Raw genomic sequence first — 14,022 nt, 5'->3', positions numbered from 1 at the left:
CCCTCTTCCTTCGGTGACGTAAGGGCCCCAGGTCCCGCCCTCCAACAGGCTAGGGTCCAATCCAAGGAGGGGTGCAGGGGTTGGGTGTTAGGGAAGAGGGAAGGACCAGGACCGAGCATCTAGGGGGCCCTTGAAAGGACTGGAAAGCTACGTTGCCAATTCACGGGGGCCGGGGCAAGGGGGGAGGGGGTGCAGACAAGGGGAGGAGCCTAATAGCCACAGCCATACCCTAACCCTGGGACGATCGCTGATCTCCAGTCTCCGAATTGTTATTTATAGTGTTTCTAATCTCTATCACCTGGCCGTGGGCATCTCTCCCTCTCTGACCCATGACCAAAAGACCTGACACCCTTTTGCTCATCACGTCTGTCTATCTGACTCCCTACCTGTGTGTCCTAAAGTAATGCAGAGCCTGGATCTGTTTGTCGGTCTCTGGGTGAAGGAAGGCACTGGATCCAAGTCCCTGCAGTCGGCAGGAGAAAGCCAGAGAAACATGGGGTAGGAAGTCGTGGTCATTCTTGAGCTAGTTATGTGTTGAGACAGCTGCAGAGGGTACCAGACTAGATATCAGCTTCTCTGACACCCCCCCCCCACCCACACCCCCAGTATCCTCCATGGAAGGCAGGGCCAATAGTCCAGATGGGCAACGCCATTAACCCTTCCGATGTCAGAGTGTGCCTTCCCGTGCCATCTGCCGGCTCTGAATGAGGCCATTGACCGGGCACAGAGCCACTGGGGCCCTTCCTGTCACATGGGGCCTAGCCAGCTGATCATAGTCTCCCTCACAAACCTGATTTCCTTCTCCCTCCTCCCCACTCCTTCCATGCCCCATAACCTTCTTTCTAAACTACTTCCACACAGCCCTTGTTTCCATCGACTTTCTGCTTTCTCAGCTGGCTCAGACACTGCATCCTCCTCCCACCTTGTTCTTTTTTTTTCCCCCTAGCTCACCGATTGCCCTGGAATTTCAGTACTCCAAGGAGCTTCCCTAGATTGAGGGAGAAGTGAGGGGTTTCTCTGTTCCATCTCAATTTTCTACTCCAATTTGTGCACTGCCCCTAACCCTGTCCCTTTTAGTTCTAAATCACAAGATTTTCTGACTAGGGCCAGAAAAAAAAAATCTGTTCTAAATTTTACTTTCTATCAACAACAGGCTTCAAATCCAAGGTCCTGTCTGGCCTCCAAACTGTAGCATTCACTTCTCTATACCTTTCTTAATTCTTAAGTCACTCTAGGGATTACCTCTGCTTTTAGATTTACAACTGGAGTCTAATATATCTATCTATATCTATATCTATATCTACATCTACATCTATCTATCTCTATCTATCTATCTATATATTGCTGAAGCAATTGGGATTAAGTGACTTGCCCAGGGTCACACAGCTAGGAAGTATTAAGTGTCTGAGACCAGATTTGAACTCAGGTCCTCCTGATTTCAGGGCTGGTGCTCTATGGACTGTACCACATAGCTGTCCCTATCATCATATTCTTAAAGATTAAATATACTCATTTCTTCTGACCTCCCATTCTAGTTCCAATAGTACCTGACATATCTTACCTAATTCTCTCTTGCCAAAATATAAATCCATTTCCTCTCACTTTATCTCTTTTGACAACAGCAGATACTGGAAAGAATGAGTTTTTAATCTGCTTTCCTGCTTCTCTACACATATACAAAATCTTGGCATCCCAAGCCGGTAAAGTTGTGAGAGAGAGAGAGAGAGAGAGAGAGAGAGAGAGAGAGAGAGAGAGAGAGAGAGAGAGAGAGAGAGGGCAAGAAGAGAAGCAGACCTACTGGTGGGCTAGATTTAATATCAAAATAACATATTTGTAGTTCATTCACCAATTAACAAAAGGAAATTTAATTTGTCATTGTAGGAGAAGGGCATTCAACAAGGAAAGATATCTCAGGTTGATTCAACTGATAGAAGTTCCCTTGTCTGAATTCCTCTTTATGATCCACCAGCCAGGCATCCAAGAGGATTCCAGGAGCTTCCTCTAGCTATTTTGTACCATGTCCTGCTCCTTTAGACAACAAGGACATGGTATCAATAGTTGAGCTTTTAGTTCCCACAAGTCTTAAGGATGATCTCACTACCATTAAGGGGGAAAAAAAAAACTAGGCTCATCTATTGCTTGATGGCAGAGTCCTTCAGGTCTTTTAGTCCATCAATTAAATTATATTAGGAGTATTTTTGGTCAACACAAATCCCTGTGCTTGGCAGAAGTACTACGGATGTAGTCAAGACTCTGCCCACTTACACTGGATCCAGATAAGCCAGAATGCCATTACCTCTAGCTGTTCTACTGAATGGATGAAGTCAGGAATTACCACAATGGAGGAATCAGGTAACTCCAAAAGATTTTGAACAGAAAGAAAGAGGGAGAGAGAAAGAGAGAGAGACAGAGAGACAGAGAGAGATTTACAATTCAGTTTGGGATGAGAGTAGAAATATTTTAGACTGATATAGGACCCTTGCCTGTCCTCAGGAAACTGGGATGCACTTGGTATATTTGTCCACATCTCCAAGTTCCAAATTATCTCTGGGCTCTTCAAAAAAATTAAAATATTTTCCTTCCATGTGCTTCCTCCAATGGCTAGCACTAAAAAAACACAACAGAATCCATGGGGCAAAATTCTGATGGACCTTTCAAATACTAAAGTAAAAAATAAAACCCGAACAGTTCCTTCAGCAGTTTTTAGACAGCACATGTAGACATACACTCACTCACTCACTAACTCACATTCACACACATTCTTCAATTCAGTCACACTAGTCTTGCTGCTCTTTGAATAAGATACATCTCCTGGCTCAGGATCTTTTCTTTGGCCTGAAATGCTTTCTCTCTTCATCTCCACCTCCTGAATTCCCTAGTTTCCCTCAAGACCTATTTAAAATCCCACTTTTTACAGAAAGCCTTTCCTGATTCCTGCTAATTCTAGGGCCTTCCCTCTGTTAATTATTCCAAATTTATCATGCATAAAGCTTATTTGGACCTAGATTTTTTGCATGTTGACTGCTTCACTAGACCTCAAGATCTGGGATCATCTTTTTCCTTTCTTTGCATATCCAGTATTATCATAGTACCTGGCACATAGTATGTGTACACTTAATAAATACTTGTTAACTGACTGTTTTGCATGCTCTCACAGTTGGAGTCTTCATGTTAGTCCTCAACAGACTGGCTATTTACAAATATAGGACTAAGGATTGTTGGTTCAGCTGCTCTGTCATTTAAAAAAAAAAAAAATATATATATATATATAATTCAAAACCAAAGTCATTTCTTCCTTCATATACAAATACAAATCAGCAGGTAAATGATAGAGTGAATAGTACTTCATCTGGGATCAGGAAAACCAAAGTTCAAATTCAGGGTCAGACACTTATCAGCTGTGTGACCCTGGCAAATCAATTAACCCTTTTTGCCTCAGTTCCATCTGGAGAAGGAAATGGCAAACCAGTACAGTATCTTTGCCAAGAAAACCCCCAAAGTGTCCAACAGGACTGAATTAACTGAATGACAAACAAAAGTTGGAAGAGGCTCCCTTTCAGTGAAACTCCCAAGAGGCAATTGGGTGACAATTGGCCTTTAGTAGTATCAAAACACAGGTCCCAGAAAAAGCACTGTGCTGAGTGCTGGGGAGAAAAGAAAAGCAAAAATTAGTTTCTGTCAATATTCTTGTTCTGTAAGAAATGATCAGCAAGATGTTTTCAGAGAGGCCTGGAGAGACTTATATGAACTGATGTTGAATGAAGTGAATAGAACCAGGAGATCATTGATCAAGAATATACAATGATCAGTGCTGATGGATGTATTTCTTTTCAACATCCAAATAATTGAGGCCAGTTCCAATGACCTTGTGATGAAGAGAGCCATCTACACCCAGAGAGAAAATTGTGGGAACTGAGTGTAGACCACAACATAGCATTCTCACTCTTTTTGTTGTTGTTTGCTTGGATTTTGGTTTCTTACTCATTTCCTTTCCTTTTTGATTTGATTTTTCTTATGCAGCAAGAGAATTGTATAAATATGTATACATATATTGGATTTAACATATATTTTAGCATGTATAACATATATTGGATTATTTGCCATCTAAGGGAGGGGCTGGGAGGAAAGAGGGGAAAATTTGGAACAAGGCTATGCAGGAGTCAATATTAAAAAATTATCCATCCATATGTTTTGAAAATAAAAAACTTTAATTTAAAAAACCAAAAGGATAAAAAAACAAAGAATTGCACATGTTTAATATATATTGGATTACTTGCAGTTTAGGGGAGAAGATGGGGGAAGGGAGGGAAAATTTTTTGGAACACAAGATTTTGCAAGGGTGAATGTTGAAAATTATTTATGTATATATTTTGAAAATAAAAAGCTCTAATAAAAAATAAAAATTAAAAAAGGAATACTTGAAAGTTCTCAAAATAAAATATTTCCTGTCCTCAAAGACCTTATAATCTAATAAAAAGAAGCTTGAAAAGCAGGGAGAAGGAACATTGGTGGGAGACATGATGAGTGCAGAAGAGTGTAGCCTGATGGGAAATGGAGAGATGTCCTGATGCCCTGCTTCAGTAGACATTAAGGGAGGATCTCTCCACCTTCCAATCCAAGGGAAGAAAGGCCTGCAGGGCCAGAGCATCCTTATGAAGTATGAGCTCCAGAGCTAAAGTGATGAAGGATGAAGATGTAAAAGAGTCTAGAAAGAGGCAAAATGGAACTGAGTTGTGAAGAAATATCTAGAAAAGATGTAGATCTAAAACAACACAGTTGATGGACCTAAAAGACAATTTAGTGCAGGTGCAATTCTGAAGGACCCAGAACATACCCAAATTATTCTCTCCTTGTGGAATGGCCACACACAGTTTATCATTAATTTTCCAGGAATTGGAAATGATAAGCAACTGTTATCTCCAAAGGCACTACCAAAAATATGAAAGTTAATCCAGGCTTATCTTCCTCTCCATTGCCCATCCTCACTTCATTTTTTTTCTGGTCAATATCAGTTTCATTGTCATGTTTTGTTTTTATATCTGGTACACATACACATCACATATTCCTTACACTTTATTCCCACTTAGAGGTCTTTATAATAAAGTAAGAAAGTTAAGTAAAACCAGTGACAATGACTCATCAGAAAGTACATACAATATCTCTCATCTATAGCACCCCAGCCTCTATTTTAAATCTATTTTCTTTTCGTCCTACTGAAAGAAAAAAAAAGACATTTATTGGGACAAATATGCATTTGTCCTTCAGTTGTATACATTGTGCCTATCTTTTCATTACCCCATTAGAGGTTTTCTTGGCAAAGATGCTATAGTTGTTTGCTATTTTTTTCTCCTTCACTTTTTTACAGATGAAGAAACTGAGGCAAACAGGATTAAGTGACATACCCAAAGTCACACAGCCAATAAGTATCTGAGGACAGATTTCCATTTAGGAAGATGAATCTTCCTGGCTTCAACTCCATTCCACTTATCTACTCCTTAATAAATATTCATGGTCAAGCAAAATAAATATTCCCAACAATTTAATACAAAAATATGTCTCTTTTCACACTCTAAATCCTTCACTTCTCTATGGTGGGTAGCATATTTAATCATTGGCAAATCTAGTCATAAATGGTCATTGTGTTGATCATAATTCTAAAAAGGTATTTTTATACTGTAGTTGTCAATCATGATATAAATTATCATGATTTTATTCATATTTTTCCTAATTTTTTCTTTTGTTCTTTTATTTCTTCCAGTTTTCTTCCAATCTTCCAATCTTGCAGAACTATTCTAATTGTTCTGGGTTGGGCTTGACTCAGACCAGTCCTCGGGTAGTTATAATGATCCCTGTAGGTCATTTAACAGTTAACAAAAGGAGAGCTAGGGAAAGCTAAGTGGTGCAGTGGACTGAGTACACGCCCTTAACACTTACTAGCTGAATGACCTAGGGCAAGTCACTTAATCCCAATTGCTTCTCAAAAAACAAACAAACAAAGAAAATAAAATCTAATTAGCCACAGTTAGAGAAGGATATTCAACAAACTTTGGCATTAAGAACATCTTGAATTGATTCAGCTGAGGAAAGGATTCTAGAAGCTGCCTCTGGCTGGGAAGTGGCTGTTTAGTGGGGTCAACAGCCTGAGACTCTTGAGTCAAATCAGACCCAAAGTGTTTCAAGGATGGTCTCAATACTTCTAATGAAATTTAACCTAATTTGCATAGAAAAGAGTTGATTACTACACAAGAAATAAATCTGACTCAACTATGGAAACATCATGGTTGGATTTCTAGACAAGATAGCTATTTCGCAGAAGGCTGATTGCTGAGCTCCCACACTTGAAATTTGCACCAAACTAAATAATGATCAAGAAATTCAATGAGGAACTACTGTGTTTTTTTCCTACTTCAGGAATGCATAAAAAGTCCTCCAAAAACTCAGAGGTGATAGGCAAGGAGTCCTTCAACAAAGCAGGAGCTGGTACAGACAAAAAACCCTGGTAGTTTCCCAGCACAACCAAAGATGGACAAGAGACACATACAGCTTATGAGGCTCTCTATCTGAAAGCAGCAAGAGCAAAAGGCTTCCCTGAGAAATCCCCAGGGTAGTTGGAAAGCCATAGTGAGGAGCAGCAACACCCAGTGCACTATGGTAAGGAAATTCGATAGCTTAAGGTCACCAAGGTATTTAGAGCTCTATTCTGAGTTGTCATAGAAAGCCATAGAAGAAACAATATTCTGAATTTTAAAGATCTGTTGCACCCAATTCCAGGGGATGAAGGTCAGTACAAAAACCAGGTGAGAGAAGGAGGAGGAGGAGGAGAAAAAGAGAAGAAAAAAAGGGAGGAAAAGAGAAGAAGGAAAGAAGGAAAAGAAAAGAGAAGAGAAGAAGAAAAAGAAGAAAAAGGAGGAGGAAAAGAGAAGAAGAAAAGAAGGAAAAGAAAAGAAAAGAAGGAACAGAAAAGGAGTAGGAAGAGAAGGAGAACAAAGAGAATTACAAGTACAAGAAGAAAGAGAGAGAAAAGGAGGAGGAGAAGGAGGACTAGAAAAGAAGAATTACAAGAATAAGAAGACAGAAGTACAACAGACAACTAAGAAAGTCTAACACAAGTCTAACACCTGGCACAAAGCCTTAGTTTGGGAACTAAAGCAGAAGAGATAAGAAAGGTAAAGAAAATGCCAATCAATACCAAAATTTTTGTAGTTCTAAAGCTCATCAATTGGTGAGTTGCCCCCAACTCATCAATCAATCAGTAAATAATGATTAATTGCCCAAAATGTGACAAACATTGTGCTAAATGCTAGTGTTTCAGAAAGTGGCAAAAAACCAGTCCCTGCCTTCAGGGATCTCACACTCACAATCTAATAGGAGAGACAACATGCAAATATATACAAATAAGCTATGTATGTAAAGGACAATAAAAGACAGAAAGATACTAGAATTAAGAGGAGTTGAGAAAGATTTTCTATAAAAGATGACATTTTAATTGGCACTTAAAGGAAACCAGGAAAGTTATAAGCAGAGTTGGGAAGGGAGAGGTATGGAGAACAGTCAGAGAAAATACCTGGAGCGGAGAGATAGGTTTATGCTCTTCTTGGAACAGCCAGGAAGCCAATATCCCTGGATCAAAGAGAATATGGTGATGAGGAAGGTATAAGAAGACAGGAAAGGTACAAGGGAGCTAGATTATGAAGGGCTTTGAATGTTAAGCAGAGAAGTTTGTATTTAAGTTATTATTTGTATTTGAGGTGATTGGGAACTACTAGAATTTATCAAGTAGGGAGTATGTGACACAGTTACACCTGCACTTTAGGCAAATCACTTTGGTGGCTGAATGGAGGATGGATTGGAGTGGGGAGAGACATGAGGCAGAAAGACCCAACAGCAGACTATTCCAATAGCCCGTGAATGAAGTGATAAAGGTCCGTATCACAGTGGTGACAATGTCTGAGGAGAGAAAAGGAAATATTTGAGAGATATTGCAAAGCTGAAATCATCAGCAGGACTAGGCAAGATTGGATATGGGGATGAGAGATAGTGAAGAATCAAACAAGGTTAACTCCTACATTGTAAGTTTGAGGGACTGTGAGGATGATGTTGTTCACTATAATACTGAAATCCAGTCTAGAAGGAAAGACTAACTCCATAACAACTGCAAGGAGAAAATGAGAAGGGGGAAGCAAGGGATATTACATAATTACCACATGAATGTCTAGAAGAAATTAAACAAAAGATTCAAAAAGAAATAAAAACACTGATAGAAAGAAAAAAAATATTACCTTAGTGGGAAAAGTGGTAAACCTTACCTAAGGAACAGACTCCCTGAAAGCTAGAAACAGACCAAACATAAATCAATGATTCCATGAGATAGCCAGAAATATTAAAAAAAATTAAAAATCTAAAAAAAAGAAAGAACTATATTTGTGATATAAGTGACTTAGAAAATGTGGCAAGGAAAGACAGTTTTTTTTTTAATTTACTGTTATGTTTTATGTTCCAAACTGTCTCTCCTACTCTTCTCTACTCCCTCTCTACTCCTCAATACACACACTTCTGTTTATCAGTTATTTCTCCGGAGGTGAATTGCATCTGTCTTCAGAGGTCCTTTGTAGTTGAGTTGAGTATAATACTCAGTATACTTAGTCATTCACAGTTATTCTTCAAAGAATATTGTTTGAATATTATATGAGACCTTACTGTATCTTGATTCTGTTCATTTCAATCTTTGTTATTTCATGTAAATGTGTCCATGTTTTTCTAAAGTCATCCTACTCATTATTTCTTATAACATAGTAGTATTCCATGATAACCAACTATCATAATTTGTTTAGCCATTACCCAATTGATGGGCATCCTCCAATTTTTAGTTCTTTGTCACCATGAAGAAAGCTGCTATAAATATTTTGGAACATATAAGTTCTTTTCCCTTTTCCTTGATCACCTTGAGAAAGAGATTTAATAGTGATATTGAAAAACATATACACAGTTTTATAACTATTTGAGCTTATTTTCAGCTCTCCAAAATGGTTGGAGTTCACAGTTCCACCAATAGATATTAATGTCGCAACTTTTCTACATCCTCTTCAACATGTCATTTTCCCCTTCCTTTTCTATTATCTCAAAATTGTTTTAATTTGTGTTTCTCTAACTAATAATAATTTAGAGCATTTTTCATATTATATCTGGCTTTAATTTCATTGAAAAATTATCAGTTTGTAATAGTATCCTTTCACCATTTATCAATTGAGAATTACTTTTTATAAATTTGACAAAAGTTTTCTATGTACTTTAGATATGAGACCTTTATCTGAGTAACTATAAAAAATTTCCTCCAGTTTTCCTCTTTCCTTCTAATATTGGCCACATTGATTTCATTTAAAACCTTTAAAATTTTATTTTAATTTTAATGCAATTAGAATTATCCATTTTATATTTCACAATGGTCTCTATCTCTTGTTTATTCATAAATTCTTCTCCTAAACATAAGTTTGACAAGTAAAGTGTACCATGTTTTTTCTAATATACTTGTGATATTTCTCTTTATATTTAGGTCATTTTGGTCTTATCTTGGCAAATAGTGCTAGCCTCTTTGTCTATATCCAGCTTCTGCTAGACGGCTTTCCAGTTTTCCCAGTAATTTGCACCAAATAGAAAATTATTTTCCCAAAAGTTTAAATCTTTATGTTTGTCAAAACCAAAGTTACTATAATCATTTACTACCATTGCAGTCTATTATATGTATGTTTTTACTGTTCCACTGATCCATCTTTTTATTTCTTAGCCAGTACCAGATAGTTTTGTGGTTGCTGCCTTCTAATATAGTTTAAATCTGGTACTGCTATAATTCCTTCCTTTATAATTTTTTTGGTTAATTCCTTTAATATTCTTGATCTTTGGTTCTAAATGAACTTCGCTAATTTTTTCTAGCTGAATAAAATAATTTTTTGTAATTTAGTTGAACTGACATTGAATAAGTAGATTGTCATTTTTATTATATTGATATTTATTTATATTTCTAATACATATGTATATCTATATATATTCCATATATGATATGTACATATAATAAATATAAATGTATTTATTATATTGACTCTGCCTATTCATTCATTAATATTTCTCCAATTATTTAAGTCTGACTGTATTTGTATAAAAAGTGCTTTACAATTATGTTTATGTAGCTCCTAGATTTGTCTTAGCAGGTATACTCCCAGATATTTTATGTAGTTATTTTAAATGCAATACTATTCCTTCTTGCAGGATTTTGTGGTGATATGTAAACATGCTATTTTGCTAAAATTGTCAATTAGTCTTTTAGTTGAATATCTAAGATTTTACAAATATTATTATCATGTTGTCTACAAAAGAGATAGTTTTATTACTTCATTGTCCATTCTGATTCTTTCAATTTCTTTTTCTTATCTTATTGCTATTGCTAGCATTTCTAATCCAGTACTGAATAATAAATATTGGTGATAACGAGCATCTTTGTTTCACTCCTAGTCTTACTCAGAAGACTTCTAGCTTATACCCATTACAAATAATGCTTACTGATAGTTTCAAGCAGATACTAAGGAAAAATAATTTAGGAATAATTGGACTCCTTTTAAAACTATGATTTAAAAAATCTTATATTCTGTATTTCAAGGAATCATTAATGAAAACTTTCCAGATATATTAGAACCAGAGGGCAAAGAAAGAAAGGATCTATTAATCACCTCCAAACTAAAATCGTCAATGGAATAATCCCAGAAATGGCATAGCCAAAATCCAGAGCTTTGTTAAAGGAAAAAATGCTGCAAGCATTCAGTGAAAAGAAATTCAAGTACCAAGAAATTACAATCAAGATCACATAAGACCTGGCAACTTCTACTAAAGATCAAAGGAAATATTGGAATGCAATGTTTCAAAAGACAAGTGATATTAGGAATAATTTACCTGCAAAACTGAGTATAATCCTGTGGTGATGGGATTGGGAGGGATGGAGAAATAGATTTTTAATAGAATGGAGGAGTTTCAAAAATCTCTGATAAAATGATAAGAACAGGAAGTTTGAAATATAAACATGAAAATCAGAATCTTTAACTGTGAAGATGTTTTCCCAGTTTGTTGCTTCCCTTCTAATCTTGTTTGCATTAGTTTTATTTGTACAAAGGCTTTTTAATTTGATGTAATTAAAATTTTCTATTTTGTGATCAGTAATGGTCTCTAGTTCATCTTTGGTCACAAATTTCTTTCTCCTCCACAAGTCTGAGAGATAAACTATCCTATGTTCCTCTAATTTATTTATAATCTCGTTCTTATAAACATGAAAATCAAGAGAAATCTGAAAAGGTCAATTTGAGCAATTATGAAGGCAAGTTCGTGGTGCATTGGGTTGAGTTCCAGACCCGATATCAAGAAGATCTGAATTCAAATCCAGTCTTGGATATTTACTACATGAATGACCCCAAGCTTTAGTTTTCTTATCTATAAAATAAACTAAGAAGGAAATGACAAATTACTTCAGTAATCTTTGCCAAGAAAACCCCAAAAGGGGAACGTTTTAAGATTCGGATGTGGTTGAAAATGACTATTGTATGTAGTACAAGCATTCTAATAGGGGAAGAAAAAACAAATGTCCTTTCAAAACCTTAATATTTTCAATAGAGTATTGAAGGAATTAAGGAAGAAAAACAGAGAACCTGGGATTGGATTTTCTTATGAGATTTTAAAAGGGGAAAGAAAAACTCAGGTTACAAAATACACAAATATAGGAAAGAGGAGAGAAAAGATAAGACTAGCCAATCTCATAATTAGGTTTCATGGGGGTGAGGGAAGAATACATGGAGAAAGAGACAAACAGAGTGAGCTTCAGATGAATACCACTCATTTGAAATGGATATATACAGTTTGATGGTATGAATTTCAACAGGGAAACAAGCAAGGGTGGAGGTGCAGGATGAAGAGGAAGGATAATACCAGAAAGAGAACAGTCATAAGCAAAATAAACTTTCTGAACTTGCAATGGCAATAAAAGAAAAGGAAGGAAAAGAAACAAGAGAAGAGAACTAAAGAAAAAAATCAAAGAGAATACCTACCAATTGGGGATTAGCTGGGCAAATTTCAGCATATGGATATAATAGAATATTGTATTGCAAGAAATGATAGAGTTAACTTCACAGAATAGTAGGTGGTGTGAACAGATACAGAATAAAATGAGAAGAGTACAAAGAACATTTTAGACAAGGACAATAACAATATAAAGACTTAAGAACTCTGATGAATGCAGTAATTAACCATGCCTCCAGAAGACTTCTGATGAAAAATCTTACTCCTTGAAAGAGGGAATGGACTCTAATATCCATACATATTAGACCCTTTTTGCTGGCTATGCTTATTTGTTATATGTTTTTTCCCCTCTTGATTTTTAATTGAGGGGTTTGTGGGGAGAAAGAATATCAGCATAGTTAGCACTTGTCGAATAAACTCTTGCTTGTTTGTCTTTAAGAATAGAGTCATTCTTTTTTCAATTCCAGATTCTCTTCCTCTCTCAAAATCTCCTTCCTTACTCAATGAGAAGGCAAGAAAAACAAGACCTATGATAAATATGTCATCCTGCAAAATAAATTTCTGCATTAGCCATATCACTATCACCCCATCCCAAATGCAAGAAAAAGACAGAGAAAAAAATTGCTTCAATTTGCATTCTGAGTCCATCAGTTTTTTATCTACTACATTATGAATTCTTTGGAAATGTGACTGGTCATTGTGTTAATTAGAGTTACTAACTTTCATGGTTGATTAGCTTTACAATATTACTGTTCTGTGTACATTGTAGTACTGATTCTTTTCACTTTGCATCAGTTCATATGTCTTTCTATATTTTTCTTCATCATTCTTCATAATTTCTTATAATAATATTCTATTACATTTAGGTACCATAACTTCTTCAGCTATTCTCCAATTTATGGGCATCCTTTCAGTTTCCAATTTATTTCCACCACCAAAAAAAGTTACTTAAATATTTTTGTACATATGAGTTTTTATTCCCTTTCTTTTATCTTCTTGGAGTATAAACTGAGTACCAATATTGCTGTTTCAAAGAGTTCTTGTTTGTCCTTTGTTTTGAAGAGGACCAGTAACACGATGAGGTGATATCTTCTCTGGAGGGTGATTAGAATTCAAGTGAGTTAGAGTTATAAAGTCACTAAGCCTCACTTTCTCTTCCAGGGAAATCAAAGTCCCAGTAGCAAGACAAAAATCAGAACTACTGGTGATGGTTCAGGATATAGTGGATGACCTTGGCATCTTCTAACCAAATTCTAAGCACTCCACAAAACTTGCTTCATTCACCTTCATGGCCATTGTAAGAAATTGTTTTCATACATCCATTTCACATGGGCAAGTCTTCACATCCCCCTAACTCATATACAGGTTTGAGCCCTATTAGATACCCTCAATTTGATTTAGCCCATTTGCTCAGATAGATTTGCTGGGGTATGGCCACTGTGCATATTATAGCTTCTTGGAACCATAGTTGAGATTTCGGTAAAGGTGAATACCAAAGGTGATGAATACCAAAAATGGTTGACCAGCGCTGAAAAAGCTCAGAAAGCCCTTGCTGTAGAGGTACTAGCCTTTCTTGAATACCTCATATACTGGTCCAAAGGGTATGCGTAGTTTAGCAGCCTTTTGGGCATAGTTCCAAATTACTTTACAGAATAAACTGGATTAGTTCAGAGCTTTGCTAATAGTGCTAATAGTGCTGGAAGTGTCCCTTCCAGCATTTGTCATTTTTCTTGTCATATTAGTCAATATGATAGGTGTGAGGTAGTACCTCAGAATTGTTTTTATTTGCATTTCTCTAATCAATAATGACTTAGAACATTCTTTCATATTACCATAGATAGCTCTCTATTCATTTAAATCTTATTTTTGAAAACAGGGTGAGATAGTGGTCTAAACCTAATTCCTGCCAAACTTTACAGTTTTCCCCAGCATTTTTTGGGGGGGGTCAAATAATAACTTCTTGTTCCTAAA

This window comes from Antechinus flavipes, chromosome 4 (assembly GCF_016432865.1).
Source record: "Antechinus flavipes isolate AdamAnt ecotype Samford, QLD, Australia chromosome 4, AdamAnt_v2, whole genome shotgun sequence".
Lineage (NCBI taxonomy): Eukaryota > Metazoa > Chordata > Mammalia > Dasyuromorphia > Dasyuridae > Antechinus > Antechinus flavipes.
Note: the sequence above shows the minus strand (reverse complement) of the source record.